The sequence below is a fragment of the Cnephaeus nilssonii genome (assembly GCF_951640355.1).
Source record: "Cnephaeus nilssonii genome assembly, chromosome: 5".
NCBI lineage: Eukaryota > Metazoa > Chordata > Mammalia > Chiroptera > Vespertilionidae > Cnephaeus > Cnephaeus nilssonii.
Genome location: NC_137076.1, coordinates 14222837 through 14247834, shown reverse-complemented (window position 1 = coordinate 14247834; position 24998 = coordinate 14222837). Strand labels below are relative to the sequence as shown.

The 24998-nt window shown below is 45.7% G+C and overlaps 1 protein-coding gene across 2 annotated transcripts in view; it reads right to left on the bottom strand.

Annotated features, from left to right (window-relative positions):
* LOXL2 (lysyl oxidase like 2) overlaps nt 1-24634 on the bottom strand; it is a 99874-nt gene extending 75240 nt beyond the window's left edge. For both annotated transcript variants that reach the window (XM_079771832.1, XM_079771833.1), the window contains exon 1: nt 24466-24634. The gene's annotated coding sequence lies outside the window, so the exon portion shown is untranslated. The remainder of the gene's footprint in view (nt 1-24465) is intronic.
* Between the last annotated feature and the right edge of the window lie 364 nt (nt 24635-24998).

Genomic DNA, 24998 nt, shown 5'->3' with positions numbered 1-24998 from the left:
CCTGGGCATTGGCAGCCAACCTCCCTCGGCCAACCTCCCTCGGCCGGCCAACCTCCCACGGTCCCGCCTGCCACCCAGATGATGCATTTAGACCTGAGCCTTGGCTGGAGGTGCAGAGGAGGCAGGTGGTGCAAGGTCAGGTCCAACTGCAGAGAGCGGCACCGGGACGGACTCTGCAGTCCATAGGAGCTTGAGCCCGGGGGGGGGGGGGGGGGCGGTCCTGTGGCTGGGGGGCAGCCACATACGTGAGCCTGCGGGGCGCAGGTATGGCCTACCAGGGTCCCGAGGAGGGAACTCCCCACAGGCTCTGCGCCTGGCTTTTCCCACCAGCCCACAGCAGCTGTGCTGGAGCCGCGCCCAGGTGGGCGCCTGCCAACCAGGCTGGGTCAGGCTGTTTCCTTGTGGCTGAAGAAGTCCTCTCTCTGCTAAAGTTGCAGGGGTGCTCTGGGCCCTTGCTTAGCACAGGTCAGGCGCTTGTTAAAAATGGGTTGGACAGACTGATGTTGCCAAAGGGGAGAGATGAGGGAGGCAGGGCGAAAAAGGTGAAGGGATTAAGAAGTACAAATTGGTAGTTATGGTATAGTTATGGGGATGTAAAGTATAGCATCGAGAATATAGTCAATAATCCTATATAATAAAGAGGTAATATGCAAATTGACTGTCACACCCGCACAAGATGGCTGCCTATGACCAGGCCGGCAGGGGGGTTAGTGAGGGACGACCAAACGACTGAACAGCAGGCTGCATGGGGCGACCAGACTGGCGGGGGGCCGTGAGGGATGTCCAGGCCAGCAAGGGGGGGAGTTAGGGGCAATCAGGCCGGCACGCAGAGGCAGTGAGGGGCGATCAGGCCAGCAAGGGGGGGGGGGCAGTTTCAATTTAAAAAAAAAACAAAAAACACAGAATTACACTATGTCTTGAATCATAAACAAATATGGTAAATTCATTCTCCTTTGACTCTTCGGAACATTTGATGACATTTGGATTGATGGAAGACAATCCTCCTCCTCACACCTGCTCTTCCTCTTCGCTCAGAGAGTTGTATTTCTCTAAAGACATCAAAAAGCCTGGTGGAGCCCTTAGCCAGGTGGCTTAGCTGGTTGGAGTGTCATTCCCTACACCAGAAAGTGGTGGGTTCGATTCCTTGTCAGGGTACATACCTAGGTTGTGTGTTTGATCCCCAGTTGGGGCATGTATGGGAGGCAACCAATTGGTGTTTCCCTCCTCTCTCTCTAAAATCAACAAAAACATATCCTCGGGTAAGGATTAAAAAAAAAAAAAAAAGCCTGGTGGAAACATCTATCAGATTCTATCTGATTGATACACAGTTGGGAGAGTTTTTAAACAGAAGATCTCTTTTCTACCTTCACCTTTGAAAATCTCCAAGGTCATTGGCAACCCAGGAAGAGCCTGCACCAGTGAGATTGCACTACCACCACCATGGAAACTCCAGGGCCACCCTCTGCCTGACCACAGCCAGCATCTCTGCAGCTCAGGTCTCACCAGCCCTCTCCAGGCAGCAGAGGACTGTCCACAAGAGGAAGCCCACCTTGGGAAGGATTCTGTGAAAACCTCACCCACGTGAAGTCTAGGAACTATGGAGCAGATGGTTTTAATTACTCACACAGTGTAGCTCGCGAGAGGATTCAAGGCAAGATGCCCAAGGACCGCAGCCTTTGACTGACACAAATAAGAGCCAGCACATGCCAGAGGAGTGTGGGTAGGGCTCAGTAGAAAGTGGTAAATGATCTGTCCCAGTATGTTTTCAGGGGACTCTTGACGGAGCAGTTGAAGACATTCTTACATTCAATTCAATCCATTGAGGATACAACGTTCACACGGTTGATGCTAGTATAAACTTGCTGACAGAGACAGTTGGCCCTCAGGGGGTGTCTGGAACAGCTAGGGATAGAATTCCTGCATATCACTGGGACTCAAGGTCCCAAGCATTCCTGACAAATAGCAGCCAGAATCAGCTCCCTGCATGCACCGACTCATCCAGCCGGCCTGCACATTCTTCTCCACAAGGAAGGGGCTGGACAGGGGGCCCCCTCTCTGCTGCCAGTAAGCAACATGGACCACCGGCTTAGAGTCACACAGAAGTGGGTTCAAATCCCATTTCTTCTACTTATTAGCTCTGTGACCTCAGGCACGCTCAGATTTTCGAAGTCTCAGTATTTTATAAAATGGAAATATGTACTTAAAAGCAAAATTTTTAAGGGAAAACAAAAAACACCTATTTTTCAGTACTATTTAAAAAAAAAAATCGCCCTAGCGATTTGGCTCAGTTGATAGAGCATCAGCCTGTGGACTGAAGGGTCCTGGGTTTGATTCTGATCAAGGGTACATGCCCAGGATGCGGACTCAATCCTCAGTAGGTAGCGTGTAGGAGGCAGCCAATCAATGATTCTCTCTCATCATTGATGTTTCTATCTCTCTCTCCCTCTCCCTTCCTCTCTGAAATCAATATATATATGTTATATGTAAATCAAAGATTATATTTCTTAAATTCCTGACCCATAGTAGGTGGTCAAAAAATATCGGATAAGGCCTAGCCAATTTTGCTTAGTGGTTAGGACGTCCACCCAAGAACTGAAGGGTCACACAATTCTGGTCAAGGGCACATACCTCCTCGGCTGCAGGCTCGATCCCCGACCCCAGTCGGGGTGTATGCAGGAGGCAACCAGTCGATGTGTCTGTCTCACATCCATGTTTCTCTCTCCCTGTCTCTCCCCTTCCCTTCCACTCTCTCTAAATGGAAAAAATATATCCTCAGGTGAGGATTAACAAATATATATGACATTTTGGTTCAAACATTTTGGTTCAAACAGGCACTGCTTGCTAGAATTGGGTCAGCAAGCAGTGCCAAGTGCCAACTACAAGATGCTAAGCTGCATTACGCAATTGGTCATGTTTAATTTTTTTTCTTCCGACTTCTCCAAGTGTTATTTGGGGAACTGGGAACTCCCACGAATGAGCTCAGGTAGTTCCCTCCTGGATCCATCTCTTGCAACAATGTATTTGAAAACTAGAAATAAACATTTGCCCTCAAGAATACACAATATTGGAGAAAGCTTAATTACGTAAATAAAAAGGTGTCTTCACTTGTGCTATATAAACGAGGCAGGTGCTGATTCAATGGGAGGGTGGGCTCCAGGGAGTCTGCAGTGTCTGCAAATAAGACTTTCAAGCAGGACGTAAGCCAACCTGTGCTTCCTGGTCTTGTGAGGAGTTGAGGCTGAGGGTATGGCCAGAGGGGGAGAAAGAGGTTCGCAACCTGGATCTTGCTCAAGTTTCTCAGTTGATCCTGAACAGTGTTACTTCAATTGCTTGATAAACATCACTTATTGAAAGACATTTTAGTTTTAAAGCATATGTCACCCAAGGAACTTCCTAGTACATTATGAAAACAATGATTTCTATGATTCCGAGAGTGGCATTGTAATGATAATGAATGAACATTTGAAAATCCTTTACTTAATGTTGACCCAACCAGGTTCCAAAAGGAAAAAGAGAAAACGTAAAATGGGAATTTCCAGGGTCCTTTTCTTAGGTTGCTGGTTTGACAGCTGAATCATTCCACCTCGGAAAGAATGTGAAAGGCCTGCTCCCCCAAACATCTCTGAGCCTCAAGATATCTGGGGCTACTCCAATGTTTTTCTTCCCCGCTCCTCCAAAGCAATCCCATTTGAATCACTTCATCATCCACCTGAAGAAGGCATTCTGTGCTGTAGAACTTGCCTGCCTAGCAATATTTTCTGAAAGTCAAGTGGCTATTGACTTCAGCAGCACATTCTTACACAGTATCACAGGCTGTGGCCTCTTACCACTGACATCTTACTTTGTGGCCCAATCAAAGAATGCCCAATGTGACCAACAGAGTCCTAGTTAACAACCCAGATAAGGGGGGAAAACACGTAAAATTTGTGCGCTGCTGTGCATAGTGCATTTCATACATTAAGCAAAAAGCACTGTTCGTACACAAGCTGATTCTCTAAACTGTCCCCCATCCCTACACCCACGAACATGACTATCTACGGCATAGGACCCTCCTAAAGCAGGCCTCACTCTGGCTCCAGCTCTGCATGACAGCTCTGCTGCTTCTGAGGCCCCTGGTGGGGGAAATGATTCATTCCTCCCATCACTTGCTCCACACCGTGTGCTCTGGAGCTCCCAGTAACTGGCTTGCCTAAGCCAAATGGGATGCATCCCATAAACAACCATGCCACGCCCCAGCTAGGAGCAGTGGCCACGTACTCAACAGTGAAGTGTGGGGCTCAGCTGAATTCTTTCACCCAGATGGAACAGTCAATTCAACGTCTCTGCCAGATGCAGGCATTCAGATCTGGGGTCAGGGGGGTGTGGTGGGAGTTGTCTCCTCCATCCCCCGCAGGCCGCCAGGGACCCTTGCTCGACCAGCAGCAGTGATGAATGGCTCTCATTCAGGGCCCAGAGTGCACTGCAGAGGGGCTACCCCAGCTGTGGTCTGGGTGCTGCTCTGACCCCACGTGGAACACATTCCTTTGTGGAGGAGGGCTGTTTGGGGTGAATGGGGTGTGCTCAGAGGATGAAGGAAGTGACTGGCAGACAACGGGGCCCTTCTGAACCACATCAGACAAGATCACCAACTTTGACATCATGCTTGGCCAGGACTGGTCCATGGGGCTCCTGGCCAAAGATTTCACCTCAGTCCCATCTCTTTCTGGCCACAGAGCATGAATGTTCAGGACACAATTTAACGGTGAGAAGGTAGGCATGCAACGCTGAATTTTTTTTCAGCCTCCAGAAAGAGGCCTTTGTGAGGAATAATTTGTTATGACCGATGAGGGTTCCCCACAATCCACCTCTAGCTCTGGGTGGAATCTCATTTTGACCAGGCTGTTTCCTGGCGAGGCTGAGGATACAATTTTAAACACTTTGAAATGTGCCTGCTGGCGACACTCAAATTGGATCAGGAAGAGAGCCAAATATACACTGTCTGTAAGAACAAATCTTATCTCTACAGCACACAGCCCATAGAGAAGGGGCAGGGAAAACCCAAAATCAGTGCTGCTGCTTAAAGGTGATATTACTATATGCCCTGGCCCAGTAGCTCCACTGGTCATAGCATCATTCCGATACACCAAGGTTGTGGGTTTGATTCCTGGTCAGGGCACTTACAAGAATCAACCAATGGCCCTAACCGGTTTGGCTCAGTGAATAGAGCGTCGGCCTGTGGAATGAAGGGTCCCAGGTTCGATTCCAGTCAAGGGCATGTACCTTGGTTGTGGGCACATCCCCAGTAGGGGGGGTGTAGGAGGCAGCTGATCGATGTTTCTAACTCTATCCCTCTCCCTTCCTCTCTGTATAAAATCAATAAAATGTATTTTCAATTAAAAAAAAGAATCAACCAATGAATGCATATGTGAGTATAATAACAAATCAATGTTCCTCTCTCTCTCAAATCAATAATATAAAATAAATTTTAAAGGCGTTTTATGGTTTAAACCTGAGCATCTCAGTCCATATTCCTATGCGTGAAGCCTTAGTGTCACTACCAAAGTTGAAATCCCTACAACTGTGTCTCCTACAGTGATTTAATGCTAAAAACTATTGCTTCCTGAGGCAGAAGAGGAAAGAAAGGAGGGTTCAGCAATGGCTCTTTCTCAGCACCTGTACAACTCACATGACCCTGGGGTTGAGCCTCACAGTCAGCTAGTCCAAGGTGAGATCCAACCCATAAAGGGGAAAACAATCAAGACCCAATTACAACAGGAAAGCCCAAATAACCCACACAAGGGACATTCCTAGAGCATCCAGATCTGGAGATCAAAGAGACTGCACCACTGGGTCTCTCAGGACACTTACTACATAAGGCCACCCCATGAAGACTGGGAGGCATAGCAGTTCTATCTGATATATAGAAACAAACACAAAGAGACAGTTAAAATGGGGAGATAAAGAGCCAGGCTCCAAATGAAAGACAAGGAGGAATCTCCGGAAAAAGAGGTAAATGAAGTGGAGGCAAGCAATTTATGAGACGTAGAATTCAAAGTAATGATTATAAGGATGCTCAAGGAATTTAGGAAGAAAAAGAAGGAGCTTAGTGGGAACTACATCAGCACGAGAAAGGACATAGACACTGTGAATAAGAACCAGTTAGAAATTAAGAATACCATCTGACATCAAGAACACACTGCAAGGAATTAAAAGTGGCTGAGTGAAGCAGAGGATAGAATCAGTGACTTGGAAGACAAGGTAGAAAAAAATACCCAATCAGAGCAACCAAAGAAAACAGACTTTTTAAAAAGAGGATAGTTTAAGGGAACTTTGGGACAACTTGAAATGTAACAATATTATAGGGATCCCAGAAGGAGAAGAAAGTGAGCAAGGGATAGAAAACCTGTTTGAAGAGATAATGACAGAAAACTTCCCTAACATGTGAAGGAAAAAGTCACACAAGTCCAGAAAGCACAGAGAGTACAATCAAGACGAACCCCAAAAGAACCCACTAGACACATCATAAGGCAAATGTTAAAGACAAAGACAGAATCTTAAAGGGAGCAAGAGAGGAACAGTTAGGTACCTACAAGGTAATTCCCATAAGGCTGTCAGCTGATTTCTCAACAGAAACCCTTCAGGCCAGAAGGTATTAGCATGAAGTATTCAAAGTAATGAAAAGCAAGGACCTGAATTCAAGACTATTCTATCCAGAAAGGCTACCCTTTAAAATTGAAGGCAAAATAAAGAGCTTCCCAGACCAAAAAAAAAAAAAAAAAAGGCTAAAGGAGTTCATTACCACCAAACTAGCATTACAAGAAATGTTAGAGGGACTGCTTTAAGAAGAAAAAGAAATAAAGAGAGATAGGAACATAAGTATAAATAAAAAAGGGCAACAAATAAATACCTATCAATAATAACCTTAAATGTAAATGGATTAAATGCTCCAATCAAAAGACATAGGGTAGTTGAATGGATAAGAAAACATGACCCATATATATGCTGTCTACAAGAGACCCACCTCAGAACAAAAACTCACATACTGAAAGTGAAGGGATGAAAAAAATATGCATGCAAATTAAAATTTAAAAAAGGTGGGGTAGCAATATTCATATCTGACAAAATAGACTTCAAAACAAAGGCCATAACAAGAGAAAATGAAGGTCACTTCATAATACTAAAAGGATCGATACAACAAGAGGATATAACTCTGATAAACATATATGCACCCAATGCAGGAGCATCCAGATATAAAAAAAAAAAAACTTTGGGAGGATTTTAAGAAAAAGATTGACAGCAATACAATTATAGTAGGGGACTTTAACACCCCACTGACATCACTGAATAGATCTTCCAGACAAAATATCAATAAGGAAACAGCAACCTAAATGAAACACTAGATCAGATAGATTTAATTGATATTTACAGAACATTTCAACTCAAAGCAGAAGAATATACATTCTTCTCAAGTGCACATGGGACATTCTCAAAGATGAACCACATGTTAGGACACAAAATAAGTCTTAACAAATTTAAGAATATTCAAATCATACTAAGCATCTTCTCAGATCACAATGGTACAAAACTATATATCAACTACAATGAAAACACTCAAAAGCACTCAAATTCATGGAGGCTAAATAGCATGTTATCCTATCTAATAAAGAGGTGATATGCTAATTGAATCTCACGCCATTGCAAAGATGGCGGCACCCACAGCCAATAAGGAGGGAGCATGCTAATTGACTCCCATGCCCTCAAAGATGGCAGCGCCCACAGCCACAGATTGTGGTGCCCAGTCCCCTCAGCCCCGCCGGGGTGGCAGGCAGGCCCGAGGTGCAGGCGAGCCTCAGATGTCGGCTGCCCAGCTGCCCAGGGCCAGCCCAAGGCACAGGCAAATCTCGAATGGCAGCTGCCCAGCCACCCAGGACCGCCCGAGACTCAGGTAACCAGAGCGGGCCGAGGCTTGTGCTGCTGGCAGTGGCAGCAGCAGGGGTGTGATGGAGCGTCGCCTTCCCCTGATTGCCAGGTCACCTCCCGCCCCCGGACTGTGAGAGGGGGCAGGCCGGTCTGAGGGACACCCCCTCCAGTGCATGAATTTTCATGCACTGGGCCTCGGTTAAACAATAAATGGGTTACTCAGGAGATCAAGGAAGAAATAAAAAAGTACCTGGAGCCTGGTTGGCATGGCTCAGTGGTTGAGCACTGACCTATGAATGAGGAGATTACAGTTCGATTCCCAGTCAGGGCAGATGTCCAGGTTTCAGGCTTGATCCCCAGTAGGGCATATGCAGGAGGTGGCCGATCAATGATTCTCTCTCATCATTGATGTTTCTGTATTTCTCTCCGTCTCCCTTTCTCTCTGAAATCAATAAAATTATTACATGGAAATCCCTGGCTCATGTGACTGACTCAGTGGTTAGAGTGTTGGCACCAAAGCATTGCAGGTTCGATCCCTGGCTTCAGTCCTTCAGTTGGGGCACATGTGGAGGCAATCAATTGATGTGACACATTGATGTTTCTCTCACTTTCTCTCTGTCTTTCTCCCTCCCTTCATCACTCTCTAAAAAAAAAAAAAAAAAAAAATCAATGGAAAATATCCTCAGGTGAGGAATGACAAATAAAATGAACACATAACAACCCAAAATTGATGGGACACAGCAAAAGCAGTCCTGAGAAGGAGGTTCATAGCATTACAGGCCTACCTCACAAAGTAATAAAAATCTCAAATGAACCATCTAACCCTACACCTAAAAGAACTAGAAAAAGAACAACAAGAAAATCTCAGAGTAAGCAGAAGGAAGGAAATAACAGAGATCAGAGTGGAAATAAATGACATAGAGTCTAAAAACAATATACAAAAGGTCAATGAAACCAAGATTTGGTTATTTGAAAAGATCAACAAGATTGAAGAACCACTAGCCAGACTAAGAAACAGACAGAGGACCCAAATAACTAAAATCAGAAATGAAAGAGGTAAAGTAACAACTGACATTACAGAAATACAAATGACTGTAAGAAAATACTATGAACAACTATATGTCAACAAATTGGACAACCTGAGCAAAATAGACAAATTCCTAGAAACATATAATCTTCCAAAACAGAATCAGGAAGAATCAGAAAACCTGAATACATTAACAACAACTAATGGAATTGAAGTGGTAATAAAAACAAACAAATAAAAAACCTCCCAGCAAACAAAAAGTTCTGGACCTGATGGTTTCACAGGTGAATTTTACCCAAACATTCAAAGAACTAGCAACTATCATCCTCAAACTATTCCAAAAAATTCAAGAGGAGGGAAGACTTCCAAGCTCTTATTATGAGTCCAGCATTATCCTAACTCCAAAACCAGGTAAAGAAACTACAAAGAAAGAAAATTATAGGCCAATATCCCTGATAAACATAGGTGCTAAAATCCTCAACAAAATATTAGTAAATAGGATGCAACAATATACTCAAAAGATCATACACCTTAACCAAGTGGAATTTATTCCCGGGATGCAAGGGTGGTACAATATATGCAAATCAATAAATGTGATACATCACATAAACAAAATGAAAGATAAAAATTACATGATGCCCTAGCTGGTTTGGCTTAGTGGATAGAGCGTCAGCCTGTGGACCAAAGGGTCCTGGGTTTGATTCAGGTCAAGGGCACATACTTTGGTTGCAGGCTCCTCCCCGGCTCAGACCCTGGTCAGGGCACATGTGGTAGGCAACCAATCAATGAGTTTCTCTCACATTGATGTTTCTCTCTGTCTTTCCTTCTCTCTTCCATTCTGTAAAAATCAGTAGAAAAATATCCTCCAGTGAGAATTAACAAAAATAAAATAAAATAAAAATTACATGATCCTATCAATAGATGCAAAAAAGCATTCCATAAAATCCAGCACCCATTTATGATTAAAAAAAACAACAACTATCAGCAAAGTGGGAATAGAGGGAATATACCTCAACATAATAAAGGCCATATATGACAACCTACAGCCAGTATCATTCTCAATGGGCAAAAACTAAAAGCGTTTCCCTTAAAATCAGGAACAAGACAGAAATGTCCATTTTTTCGACTCTTATTCAATATAGTGTTGAAAGTCCTAGCCATAATGATCAGATAAGAAGAAAAAAAAGGCATCCAAATTGGAAAGAAAGAAGTAAAACTGTCATTATTTGCAGATGGCATGATATTGTACATAGACCAACCCTAAACACTCCAACAAAAAGCTACTAGCTCTAATAAATGAATTTGGCAAAGTAGCAGGATACAAAATTAATATCCAGAAATCAGTGACATTCTCATACACCAATAATAAACTCTCAGAAAGAGAAACTAAGAAAACAATTCCATTTACTATTGCAACAAAAAAAATAAGGTACCTATGAATAAACTTAACCAAGGAGGTAAAAGACCTACTCAGAAAACTATAGGACATTAAAGAAAGAAATAGAGGAAGTATATATACCATGTTCATGGAAGAATTAATATCATTAAAATGTCCATAATACACAAAGCAATCTATAGACTCAATGCAATTAAATACTAATGGCATATTTTCCCAGATCTAGCGCAAATATTCCAAAAATGTATATGGAACCAAGAAAAGACTCCAAATCGCCTCAAGCAATCTTAAGAAAGAAGAACAAAGTTGGAGAGATCACAATGGCAGAAATCAAACTATACTACAAAGCCACTGTAATAAAAACAGACTGGTACTGGCACAGAACATGTATATAGATCAGTGGAACAAAACAAAGAGCCCAGCCCTATCTAGATTTGCTCAGTGAATAGAGTGTCGGCCTGCAGGCTGAAGGGTCCCAGGTTCGATTCTGGTCAAGGGCATGAACCTAGGTTGCAGGCTCGATCCCTGGCCCTAGTTGGGGCTTATGTAGAAGACAACCAATGATGAGTATCTCTCACATCAATGTTTCTCTCCATCTGTCTCTCCCCGTCCCTTCCATTCTCTCTAAAAATCAATGGAAAAGTATCCTGGGGTGAGGATTAACCAAAAACAAACAAACAAACAAAACCACAGAGAGCCGAGCCCCGCTGCTGTGGCTCATTGATTGAGCGTTGACCTGTAAACCAAGCGGTCATGGTTCAATTCCCGGTCAGGGCACACGGCCAGGTTTCAGGCTCAATCCCCAGTAGGGGGCGTGCAGGAGGCAACCAATCAATGATTCTCTCTCATCATTGATGTTTCTATCCTCCTCCCTCTCCCTTCCTCTCTGAAATCAGTAAAAATATATTAAAAAACAAAACAAAACAAACAAAACCCAGAGAGGCCAGGAAATCAACGCATGCCTTTATGGTCAATTAATATTTGACAAAGGAGGCAAAAGCATACAATGAAGTAAAAACAGTCTCTCCAATTAATGGTGTTGGGGAAATTGGACAGGTACATGCAAAAAAAAAAAAAAAAAAAAAAAAGAAAGAAAAGAAAGAAAGAAAGAAAGAAAGAAAAGTAGAAACTAAACCACCAACTTACACCATACACAAGAATAAATTCAAAATAGATAAAAGACTTAAACATAAGTTGTGAAACCATAAAAATTCAGAAGAAAACATAGGCAGTGAAATTTCAGACATCTCTCAGAGCAATATTTTGCCAATATGTCTCTAAGGGCAAGAGAAACACAGGAAAAAAATAAACAAATGAGACTACCTCAAACTAAAAAGCTTCTGCACAGCAAAAGAAACCATCAACAAAATGAAAAGGGAGCCCCCTGTATGGGAGAATGTATTTGCCAAAGATTCATCTGATGAGGGGTGAATCTCCAAAATATATAAAGAACGTATACAACTCAACACCAGGAAGACAAACAACCCAGTTTTTCTAAGAGATGGCCCCTCAAAAGTGGCCAAGGTGGCATCTGGTGAGCTCAGTTCCTAAGTGATGGTTTCCCCAAGCCCTTCCTGTTTAGCTTCCTCGTGCCTCAGGGAACATTAATCCTAGCAGGGTTCACTTTGGCTTTGAACACCTTCTGTGCTCCTGGAGCTTCCAGGCCAGGCTCTCATCCAAGCGATGCAATCTGGGCCAACAGTCACTTCTTCAGGCATGAGCCCCTCAGATGAGCTCGAGACCCGGGGACCCAGAGCGGAGGAAGCAGTTGGTACAGAGACCACACCCATCTTTGGCTTGTCTGGAAATGTCTGGCTACAGGGGTCGGGGGTAGGAGTTTGTTAAGAGCCTGCAATCTGGGCTTCTGTTTTCCACAGAAACACTGTCTCCCTTCCAGAAGCCCAGTAAGCAATAGCAGGCACCAACTGCCACATCACCAAAGCTGGCCAGGCTCGGCTGCACAATGCCAGCGGTACCGTGTCACTGGCGCTCATTCCTGGAGGTAAGGGCATCCAGGGAGTAGTGGCATATACCCAGAGACCTTTAAGTTCTTGCTCTTCCTGAGGAAAGCAGGCTTTCTCAGCTACCTTTGGGCCTGATCAATGTTATACATGCTGATCACCAGTCTTTTCTGGGCCTCCTTCTAAGAATGATCCTAATATTCTTATTGGAATGGCATGGCATGGCTCCCACTGTCTTTAACATGACACGCACCAGTTTTAACCCAGAATCCTTAGCTCTAGCCACAGTGACCTGAGTGTGTATGTTATCAGAGACACCTGATTCCACAGTACCCTGACTTTGGACTTGCTGTTCTCTGTTTTAGGACACCACATATCCACCCTCTGAACACCAACTTTTTGTTTAAGAATCTGCTCACATTGCCCTAGCCGGTTTGGCTCAGTGGATAGAGCGTCGGCTGCGAACTGAAAAGGTCCCAGGTTTGATTCCGGTCAAGGGCACATGCCTGGGTTGTGGGCTCGATCCCCAGTGGGGGACTTGTAGGAGGCAGCCGATCCATGATTCTCTCTCATCATGGATGTTTCTATCTCTCTCTCCCTCTTCCTTCCTCTCTGAAATCAATAAAAATATATTTAAAAAAGAATCTGCTCACTTGAATAGAGTTACCAGAGGACCCAGCAAACCCAGCAATTCCTCTTCAGAGTATCTACCTGAAAAACTTGAAAACATTTATTCGCAAAGATATAAGCACCCCTATGTTCATTGCAGCACTATTCATGGTGGCCAAGACATGAAAACAACCAAAGTGTCCTTCGATAGATGACTATATGATTTTACTCATATGTGGACATAAAACTGAAACTCATAGACACAGACAACAGTATGGTGGTTGCCAGAGGGAAGGGGTTGGGGGGGCGGGTAGTGGGGGAAAAGGAAGCCAAATATATGGTGATGGAACATTATTTGACTTTGGGTGGTGGGCACACAATGCAATATACTGATCATGTATTATAGAAATCTAAACTTGAAACATATAATAATATTTCCCAAAAATATGTGTTTATTGATTTTAGGGAGAGAGAGAGAAAGAGATGGATGGGTTGCCTCCCGTATGCACTCTGACCAGGGATCAAACCCCCAACCCAGGCATATGCCTTGACTGGGAATTGAACTGGCGACCTTTACATGCACAGGACAATGCTCAACCAACTGTGCCACACAGGCCAGGGCAAAGCCTACATAATCGAATTAACCAAAGTCACCCCCAATAAATTTAATTTTTAAATTAAATTAAAAGAAAGAATCTACTCTCACGAGTAAATAACAAATCCTAAGGAATCTACTAAAAGACTAGTAGATAAAAGTATTCAGCAAGGTTATATAAGATCAATATATAAAAATTAACTATTTCCATACATTTTCAAAACACAATTCCAAAAGGAAATTAAGAAAATAATTCTATTTATGATAGTATCAAAAAGAATAAAATACTTAGAAATAAATTTATCAAACGAGATGCATAATTTATACTCAGAAAACTATAAAACATTGTTGAAAGATTATTAAAGAAGATCTAAATAAATATAAAAACATACCATGTTCCTGGACTGGAAGACAATATTGAATATATATATATATTATTTATTTATTTTAAGTTCAGAGAGGAAGGGAGAGGGACAGATAGAAACATCAATGATGAGAGAGATTGGTTGCCTCCTACAAGCCCCATCCCCACTAGGGACCAAGCCCGAAACCTGGGCATGTGCCCTGAGCAGGAATCGATCAGTGAACTCCTGCTTCATAGGTAGACACTCAACCACTGAGCCACACCGGCCAGGTGACAATATTGTTTTGTTTTGTTTTGTTTTTTGGAAGACTTAATATTGTTAAGATGAGAAATTGACAAACTGACTCTAAATTCACATAGAATTGTAAGGGACCCAGAATAATCAGGGCAATTCTGTGATAGAATATCAAAGTGGAAGAACTCACACTTCCCAATTTCAAAAGGTGCTACAAAGCAACGGTTATCAAGACCGTGGTGCTAGCACAAGGACAGATGTATAGATCGAGGAATAGAACTGAGAGTCCAGTAATAAACTCAGATATCTCTGATCAGTTGATTTGGATAAGGGTACAAAGACCATTCAATGGGGGAAAGAAGAGTCTTTGCAAAAAATGGTGCTGGAGCCCAGCCGATGTGGCTCAGTGGTGGAGTGTTGACCTGTGGACCAGGAGGTCACAGTTCGATTTCCAGTCAGGGCACATGCCTGGGTTGTGGATTCCATCCTCAGTGGGGGGCATGCAGGAGGCAGCCGATCAGTGGTTACTTCTCATCATTGATGTTTCTGTCTCTCTCTCTCCCTCTCCCTTCCCCTCTGAAATCAATAAAAATATATATTTTAAAATGGTGCTGGAATAACTGGACAGCAACATGGAAAAGAAAGAAGTTGGACCCTTGCCTCACACTATTTACAATAATTAATTCAATATGGCTCAAAGACCTAAATATAAAAGCAAAAATTTTAGAAGTAACTCTTAGAAGAAAACACAGGGGTAAATCTTCATGGCTTCGGATTTGGAAATGGTGTCTTAGATAAGACACCAACAGCACAAGGCAACAAAAGGAACAATATTGGATTCCATCAAAGTTAAAAACTGTTGTGCATCACAGGCACTGTCAAAATGGTTCATGAGCCAGGGCAGCAGGAGTGGGGATAGCAAAAAGGGCATGCTAATCAAGTATTTATTGTGCTATTTGTATGTCTAGCTTCCTCCTAAAGCTGTGAACCCCCAGAGGGCACATACATCTCGGATCCCCTGTGCCCAGCACGGAATAAATGTTTAGTATATGTGATGTGAATTGAGGAAGAAAGGAGCACTATTAAGGAAAAGACAACTCGCGGAATGGGAGAAGATATTTGTCAAACATACACCTGACAAGGAACTAGCATTCAGAATATATAACAATGCTTACAAGTCAATCCTATATAATAAAAAGCTAATATGCAAATTTTTCCCTCAGGAGTGTGACTAGGAGACCCCGAGTTTGATCGCTAGCTATGACGTGCACTGACCACCAGGGGGTGGCACGGAACACGGTGGGTGACCAGTGACAGCTGTGAATGCTGAGGGAGCCAGGGAAGGAGGAGGGGAGGTGGGGAACCTGATTGGACCTGATCGCTGGCTAGGCCTAGGGACCCTACCTGTGCACAAATTTCATGCACCGGACCTCTAGTAAGGAAATAAAAAGTAAACCAATTTGAAAGTGGACACAGAAATTGAATAGACATTTCCTCAAAGATATACAAATGGCCAACAAAGCACGTGAGAGTTGCTAAATATCATTAGTCAGCAGGGAAAATGCAAATCAATACCACAATGGAACAGCAGTTTACACCCACTAGGATGGCTATGGATTTTTTAAAAAAACTGGAAACAAGTAGGTGTTGGTGTAGACACAGAGAAATGGTAACCCTCATACATTGTTGGTGGGACTGTAAAATGGCGCATCCACTGTGAACAACAATTTGGCAGCTCCATCTGACCCAGTAATTCCACTCCTATTTACATACCCAAGAGAATGGAAAGCAGATGTTCAAACAAAAACTTGTACACAAATGTGTATGGCAGCAGTATTCTTAATAGCCAAAAGGTGGAAACAACCCAAATGTCCATCAGCAGTGAATGGATAAACAATGTGGCACATGCAGGCAATATTTGGCCATCCAAAGGAATGAAGTATATACACATGCCACAACATGGATGAAGCTCGAACACATTTCATGAAGTAAAAGAAGCCAGACAAAAGACCATATGTTATATGATTCCATTTATATGAAATACCTAGAACTGGAAATACAGACAGAAAGTAGATCAGTGGCTGTTTAGGAGTGGGGGTGGGGAGCTGGAGGAAAAGGGGATGATGAAATGTTCTAAAATTGGCTGCGGTGATGGTTATACATACCTGTGAATTGTGGGAAACCGCCTATTGCCTTCACTAGCAGAGAGGTGTGGACAAGGAGCCCAGAATGCTGGTGAACCTTGAGCCCTGGCAAAGGTCAGAGCTATGCACCGACTGTTTAGTCAAGACAATGGTAGCTGAAGCAACTTCCTGACCAGATAGTCATGTAAATCCTTACTGATAAGATAGTCTGTCTGTTACTGGAAATTGCCTGCTTAAGGGGTAAAGGTGTATCCCAAACTGAATAAAAGGATGGCAAGGCCTGAGCACAAGTGGAGTCCTTCTTGCATTGGGCTCCCACCTGGCCCCCCAATTTCCAAATTATTATTTCTTGTCTCATCTCTGTCATTTGTGTGTGGCCCTTCTCCAGAGCCCAAACCCTGAACCACGCAGGACGTGGGTCATCACAGTGAATATACTAAAATCCACTAACTTGAACACTATAAATGGGTGAATTGTATGGTATATGAATTATATATCGATTAAGCTGTTCAAAAATCTACTTAAATGACACTTTCGTTTAGCAGCATCTATCTATTAAGCACTGTATCAGGCACCAGGAATGCAAAGATGAATGTGACATGGGTTTACAAGGAGCACACTGTACACGTAGAGAAGCAGTAACAGTACGGACATAGGCACAGAAATAGAACTGGGAGGCAGTGATTATAATTGGGGATGAGGAACAGGGAAAGCTTTAGACATTTGACACCTGAGCAGGTTTTGAAGGAAAGTGAGTTTGACAGGTGGGGGCGGGACGGGGAGATCATTCCAGGCCAGTCTGAAATAGCACAGGGTATTCTGGGAGCCCTGTGTGGTTCAGAATGACAAGAAAGTGAAAGGGCTGGGCCGGTGGGTGTGGTGAGGGGACGTGGAAGACATGAGGCTGGAAACCAGCGGAGGACGTGAGGACGTGTGAATGTTCTGCAGATAAATGTTGCGTTTTCCTTTGGGGAATGAAGACGGAGCCAATGAAAGGTAAGCAGGAGGGTGATGGGCAGACTGTGATCTAGAGCAGGAGTCAACGAACCACAGCCCATGGGCCCAATCTGGAAATAACATTTTGAAAATAAGGTTTTACTGGAACCCAGCCATGCTCATTTCCTTCCTGGTCATCCGTGGCTGCTTTCTCACTAACACTGCAGCGTTGACCAGTTTCAACATAGGCTGTATGGACTGTGAAATCTAAAATATTTGCTACCTGGCCTGACCAGCTTGACTCAGTGGTTGAGCATCAACCTATGAACCAGGAGGCTATGGTTCGATTCCCAGTCAGGGCACATGCCTGGGTTGAGGGCTTGATCCCCAGTGGCGGGGGGTGGAAGGGGGGGTAAGGGGAGGAGAGCAGTGCAGAAGGCAGCCAATCAATGATTCTCTCTCATTGTTGTTTCTATCTCTCTCTCCCTCTCCCCTTCCTTTCTGAAATCAATAAAAATATATTTTGAAAAAATAACAATAAGATATTTGCTATCTGGCCCTTAGAGAAAAAGTTGATCGACCCCGGCTCTATAAGTGTCACTGTGGCTACTACATAAAGGTTGGCTTCACATGGGTTAGGGGTGATGGAAAGGCCTGGCCAGTTTGGCTCAGTGGCCAGAGCATTGGCCCACAGACACAGGTTTGATTCCTGATCAAGGGCATGTACCTTGGTTGCAGGTTCCCCAGCCCGTGTAGGGGTGTGTTCGGGAGGCAACCAATCAATGTGTCTGTGTTTCTCTCTCCCCCTCCCCTGTCTCTTCCACCCTCTCTAGAAATCAATAGGAAAAATATTCTCAAGTCAGAATTTAAAAAAATTAAAAAGGACGGAGGGGAAGGAGGCCAGTTAGGAAACTAGCAGCTCTCCAGGCAATGGATGGCACTGGGGTAGATCATGATGTCATTACGTTGTTGCAACAGATGACGTAGGGGGTTGGGAGTTGGGTGGAGAGGTGGGCATGGCTTTGAGAGCTTCCAGAAGGAAAAAACAAACAAAACACACACACATGGAGAATATTAATTTAAGAACATGAAGAGCCATTCAAAAGGATGGGTGACCCAACAGGGTTTCACTGATGTATAAATTCTAGTTTTTCCTGCTTGATCATTAAAATGTACTAAACTTGCTTAGCAGAAGGCTCTCTCAGACAGACCTCCTGAATTCAGGGCAGCTTAAAAGTATTTTAAAAGATTATTCTTACAACTTGGTAATGGGCCTGCCAGAGCAATTCCAGCTAACCTGATGACAAAAGTCTGTCCAGAGAAAGGCTTGGGACTGGTGGTGTTTACCCCGGTACGCCACCATTATTTTTAGGGGGAAGGGAGAAGAGTTTACTTTTAAGAAATGTACTTTACTCAAATGTATATTTGTGTTGGTTTTATAAAAGCTTTGAGCCCTAGCCGGTTTGGCTCAGTGGATAGAGTGTCGGCCTACGGACTGAAGGGTCCCAGGTTCGGTTCTGGTCAACAGCACATGGCTGAGTTGTGGGCTCGATCCCCACTGTGGGGTGTGCAGGAGGCAGCCAATCAATGATTCTCTCACATTATTGATGGTTCTATCTCTCTCTCCCTTCCTTTCTGAAATCAACCAAAAAAAGAAAAAATAATAATATAAAAAAAGCTTTGAGACAATAAATAGGGAAACAGCTTTCTTTCTAGATCTTTGCTTTCTAGATCTCTGGAAAGCTGTGCTGTTTGTGCCAGGACATCCGTGGTACCCAGGACAAGGCTGGGGGCGGGGAAAGTTCATGGATCCAAGTTCAAGAAGGACAGTATAAAGAAACTGCCGGAGCAAATTAAGCTGTTCACAAGTCATCGACATAAGTTATCTTCTCATAAAACACATGCTTTGTTAGCAAGCGACGTGATTTCCTCGGAAGATTCACTTAGCATTCCATTGGCAACACATCAGGGAGCTTGGGAGCTGCTGCCGTGGGACAGCCACGTGGCCAGCTGTGCCTGCTTGTCTAACAGAGATTTTGACAATGAAAAAACAAAAAAGAAAAACCACCATTGACTTATAAAATTACAAATTATAATACGAAAGGTATTCCAAGGGAAGGGATGAAAAAGCCTTGGGCAAGAACTTATTAACTGTGGTTCTAACCACGTCCTCATTATCCCCTGAGTTAGTTCTCACTCTACACCTGTACTTGGCACACACCATTTGCCGGGGTAGATTGTTTCTGCCAAGGGAAATGCATAATGTTTTCAAAAACCCTGGGCAGAGCCCTAGCCGGTTTGGCTCAGTGGATAGAGCGTTGGCCTGCGGACTGAAGGGTCCTGGGTTCGATTCCAGTCAAGAGCACATGCCTGGGTTGTGGGCTCGATCCCCAGTAGGGGGCGTGCAGGAGGCAGCCGATCAATGATTCTCTCACATTCTTAATGTTTTTGTCTCTCTTTCCCTCTCCCTTCCTCTCTGAAGTCAATAAAAATACATTTTTAAAAAAGAAACAAAAATCTTATCTACACTGTCACCATCATGCTTCCTCACCCTCGGACAAGGGGCTATTCTGAAAGGGTGGTCCTGATGCATCAAGACTTCTCTGAAGCAGGTGGCGGGGGGGAGACTGGCCAGCACACCTGGCCAGATGTGTCCCCTGCCACCCAGGTGCCATGCTCTTCAGCAGGAGCACAACTGGAATTACTAGGATGAGAAGGTCTGAAGACGCGTTTCAATGCAGACACGGCTGGAGACTTAGAAGACAGGCAGTGCGTTGCTGCAGCCGTGTCTCCGTGGACATGCTCTGCCTTTTCTGCTCACACTCGCCAGTCCTGCTGGTTCTGTGGCCTGGGGCAGGGCAGAACCCAGCCACGCCATCTGAGCCCTCACGGCCCACCCAGGTCCAGAGTGCAGGTCGGCCTGTGTGACAGTGCCATGAGGACTGAGCAGGAAGGGCCATCTCCCGAGGGCAATGAACAACAGTCATTACAAGCTGTTCTTCTGAACCCAGGCAGGAATGGGACAGGGCTCTGTACCTCCTAACGCTCCCAAAACGATAAAAGGAAGGAAGCTGCTGATGGGGAGCCACTTAGGAGTTCTACCCCACGGAGACAGCCTGTCAGCGAAGGGGAGGAGCATGTCTGGTTGCCAAAAGACAGTGTGGTCTAAGGTTGATGTTTTGCCCCTTTGTGTTCTGCTGTTGAATAAAGAGATTGGAGCAACCATTCGTCCATCCCTGACCTGCTGTTTCATGGAAGGTCTGCCCCTTCCATGTCTATTTCAGGGCAATGAATAGAAGAGCAGAAAATCTGAGTCAAGCCCTGGCTGGTTTGGCTCAGTGGATAGAGCGTCGGCCTGTGGACTGAAGGGTCCTGGGTTCAATTCCACTCAGGGGCACACGCCTGGGTTGTGGGCTCGATCCCCAGTAGGGAGCATGCAGGAGGCAGCCAATCAATGATTCTTTCTCATCATTGATGTTTCTCTCTCTCCCTTCCTCTCTGAAATCAATAAAAAATATATTTTTTTAAAAATCTAAGAGTCAATAAAAGAGATTCCATCTTCCTACAGCCAGCCAAGGAGGGAGAATTCTGACTCATGAGCCTCATTTATAAAATGTAAGAATGATTTCTTTACCACCCCATCTCAAAGTGAATGAAAATGCTAAAAGTAAAAATTCTGGTGTTCTACGTCCTCACCAGACAAAGGCAGACTCAACAAAGTTGTCCATAAACGAAGGACTGTGGACGGGAGCCTCTTTGCTGTCTCGGAATTTAGGAGGCGATGAACGATGTCTCCTGCCAGTCCCTGGGTGACGATCAGTGAGGGGTAATTGTTCGCAATGAGATTTCTTTCCGGGGCCTTTGCCTTTGTCTGTCCCAGGAATTCCAGCTGCAGCCATTTCACTCATCCCACCTGTCTTCAGACCCTGGAGCCAGAGGGTGGGGAAATACTCTGCCTCTTAACTCAGAGGGCCACCTCTGAGCCCCTCAGACAGAAGTCGCTTTTTGTACAGTTTGACAATAAACTGGGAAATAAACCCAGGCTTCCTGACTTTGCAGCCAATTTATTTCCAGCACCAAATGGCCAATTACTAAATATTCCCACAGGGATTTATCATGGCAGGTGTATGAGAAGTGATAAGCCCGGGATGAAGCCAGAGCCAAATGAATGCCTCTGAGAGCAGCTGACATCCCTCCCCAGTGCCCAGGGGTGCGGCCGGGGCAGGTCCTGGCCCGCCAACCGCAGCTGTGCCATCTGCACAGCTTATCTGTTTGTCAGGTTACTCAATTATAAAATGAACTAAAAAATACCCATCTTGCCCTGCCAGTGTGGCTCAGTGGTTGAGCATCAACCTATGAACCAGGAGGTCATGTTTCAATTTCTGGTCAGGGCATATGCCCAGGTTGCGGGCTTGATCCCCAGTGGGGAGCGTGCAGGATGCAGTTAATCAATGATTCTCTCTCATCATTGATGTTTCTATGTCTCTCTCCCTCTCCCTTTCTTTCTGAAATCAATAAAAACATTTAAAAAAAAACTAAAAAAATACCCATTTTACTCTTTAGTGGGACATTGTGAGACTCAAATAAGGAACAACATACAATATGAATAAATTCTAAAAATCAACAGACCTCAGATCAACTGTAAAAAGGAATTTGGGGGAACATTTTGAATATGAACTGGGGATTAGATGACACCAAAGAATGATGGTTAATTTTCCTAGGTACAATCATGGCATCATGATTTTTTAATATTTTTAGAGATGCAATGACTGGATGTCCGGGAATTGCTTTAAAATACTTCAGTAAAAAAAGAAAGAGAAAAGAGATAAAGCAAGGGCGGCAAAATGTTGATTAACTGTTGAGCTGGGGGCCTTCTCTCTACTATGGTGCATATTTAAAATTTTTCAGGGAAATACTTTTTAAATAAACAAAGCAGAATTTTCTGGAACATTAGAAAGCTTCACTGATGGTCATCTCTAGAGCACAGAAAATCTGTTCAGTTCACAAGGCCTCTCCACATTGGCCATCCAGTGGTCGGAGGACAGGGACTTGGGGCCAGGTGGGAAGTGTCCAGGCAAGGAGCCCAGATGTGAGGAGAGAGAGGAAAGTGACTTCATGGAATTTTCTATCTGCCCTGCGTCAAAATGCCAAGTGCACACGCTGTCTTCAGACCTACGTTTCATTCAGCTTTGCCACTTAATGGCTAAGTGGCCTTAGACCAGTGGTCGGCAAACTCATTAGTCAACAGAGCCAAATATCAACAGTACAACGATTGAAATTTCTTTGGAGAGCCAAATTTTTTAAACTTAAACTATATGGGTAGGTACATTGTTATTAACTTAATTAGGGTACTCCTAAGCTGTCCTCTGCTAAAAACTCAAGGGGCCAAAGAGCCGCATGTGGCTCTCGAGCCGCAATTTGCCGACCACTGCCTTAGACCAAGTCACTTTAAAAAAATATATATTTTATTGATTTTTCACAGAGAGGAAGGGAGAGGGATAGAGAGCTAGAAACATCAATGAGAGAGAGACATCGACCAGCTGCCTCCTGCACACCCCCCACCGGGGGATGTGCCCGCAACCAAGGTACATGCCCTTGACCGGAATCAAACCTGGGACCCTCCAGTCCACAGACCGACGCTCTATCCACCCAGCCAACCCGGTTTCGGCCCAAGTCACTTTTTAACACAAAGTCACAGAGAGACAAACAGATGCGCTCTCACACACACACACACACACACACACACCACTGAGACTCAATCCCGAGGGGTCCACGAGTGCATGGGTGCATCTTGCCATGGGTTTGATGGTCATTCCAGGGACAGATACCAGGGACCAGGAAGGGGACTAGGACAAAGGCATGCAGGAGAGTAAGAGTAATAATTTAGCTAAGGCATTGCTCAGTAAGTCAGTCATTCATCTGGGCACTGACCAGGCAAATGAAGGACACAATACACCATAAACTAACGAAATCATTCCACCAAGAGTGACAAGTGGGCTTTGGGGCTCCGGGACAGACAGGCCGGCTGTGGTGCAAGGGATATGAGTTCGAGTCCCACACTGACTAACCCAGTGGCCTCGACCTTCAGCACTTTTCCTCTTCGGCAGAAAGAAACGACTGGACTGATCTCCGCAGTTCCAAGATTTCAGACGACGACATGAATTTGGGGCATGTTTCTGACTTTCACGCACATCTCTGCGGTTTCCAGCACGAGTAGTTCAGTCCCCCCCCCCCCCACCCGCCGTGCGCTGCACGGTGTTCCTCCCCGCTGGTATTTGGTGATGTTTACTGGGGTGGGGGGTGAGAGAGAGAAAAGAATCTCAATCACGCTTGATTCTTCCCATCATTTCTATTCCGGCGCTGATTTACAGCGACGCCTCAGGCAGGCAGCTACACCCAGGGCTCCCAGATTTTTGAGGGGTTGGGGGCGGAGCGCAGTGGCCAAAGAGCCTGCGTAAAAGTTGCACTCACTGAGGACCGCAGGAGTAACTCGCAAGACTGGGATTAGCTCTACCCCGGGGCGATCCTGCTCACACGACCCGTGGGTTCGTTTGTGCTGGTTCTTTCCTGCTCCAGGGCCTCTCTGTCCAAACGGCGGGAGAGGCTCCCTGGTCCCCGGACGAGCCAGAGCGACTTGGGAGTAGGTAAGTACCTGGGGTGCGAACCGCGCCTCCCTTCCCACAGGACTCAGGGTGCTTGGGCGCTCAGATGAACCTAACTGGAAGGCTGAAGAGAACCCCAATTCCAGGCAGTGGGCGCTGGAGCTCCCAGGCTCAGGCCCAGGAGCCCCCACCCCCACCCCGCTCAGCCCCGCGCGCTCCACATTTCCAAAGCCCCAACTCAGTGCGACCCCCATCCCCTGCGCGATCCACGTTCCTCAAAGCCAGAACTCCAGGCACGAACGCCGCCCCGGTGTCCCTGGCCCCACGCGGCACCCTCCTAGGCACCGATCGCACATTGAGCTTCGACTGGCTCTGTCCTGCCTGGTTGTAGGCGCCCCAGGCGAGCTGGGAACCGAGCGCCCCACTTCCTAGGGCGCGCCAGCTGCTTCGCCGGCCCGGCTCCAGCGAGGTGGGGCTGGGTGGGTCCGCCCCAGTCGAAAGGGGGACCCGTCAGCCTGCACGTCCCGCATCTCTCTGAGCAAGACGCCTTCAGTGTGTGTGCCGCCGCCCAGGGCCCCGGAACCCCTAGCCCGCGAAGAGACTGGCCTCCCGCGGAGTGGAGTCTGAAGACCCCGCGTGGGCGCTCCCCCGCCCTCGAGCCACTGCGCTCCCTGGGAGTTGCAGGGGGCGCGCTTACTTGGTAGGAGGGGTCCGCCCTGGCGTGGCTGGGGCCACGTTTCCCTCCGTGGCCCCCCGTCTGCACCCGCGCGCGTCGCCGCCGAGCCCCTTTCCCGAGCAGAGGGGCGGCTGGAGAGAGCGAGCTCCAAGTTCAGGGAGCCGCGAGCTGGAGCAGCGCCTTCACTCTTTTCCCGGGACTTTTAAGGGGACTAGAGCAGCAAACCCCTCCCCGGACCCACCCCTTCCTAAGGGCGGCCCCCGCACTGGCCCGCCCCGGCTCCTTTTGTTGTAATTGGAGAGCGGTCACCCCCGAGGCCAAAGGGGGCCGTGCCGGAGACCGCGCGCCGGGCGCAGCCGCTACCAGGCCCTTCACACCCGGGTTTCCGAAGCCTGGGAAGCCGGGAGGGGGGTTTTCCTCCGGAAGATTCCTCCACTCCCCACCTCCTCAACGCTCCAGGAATTTAACCCTTTGACGTCCTTCTCTTCCTGCATGAGGGTCGGAGGCTCATCCAGCTCCCGGTCCAGAGAGCCCAGCACCGCCTGGCGCAGAGT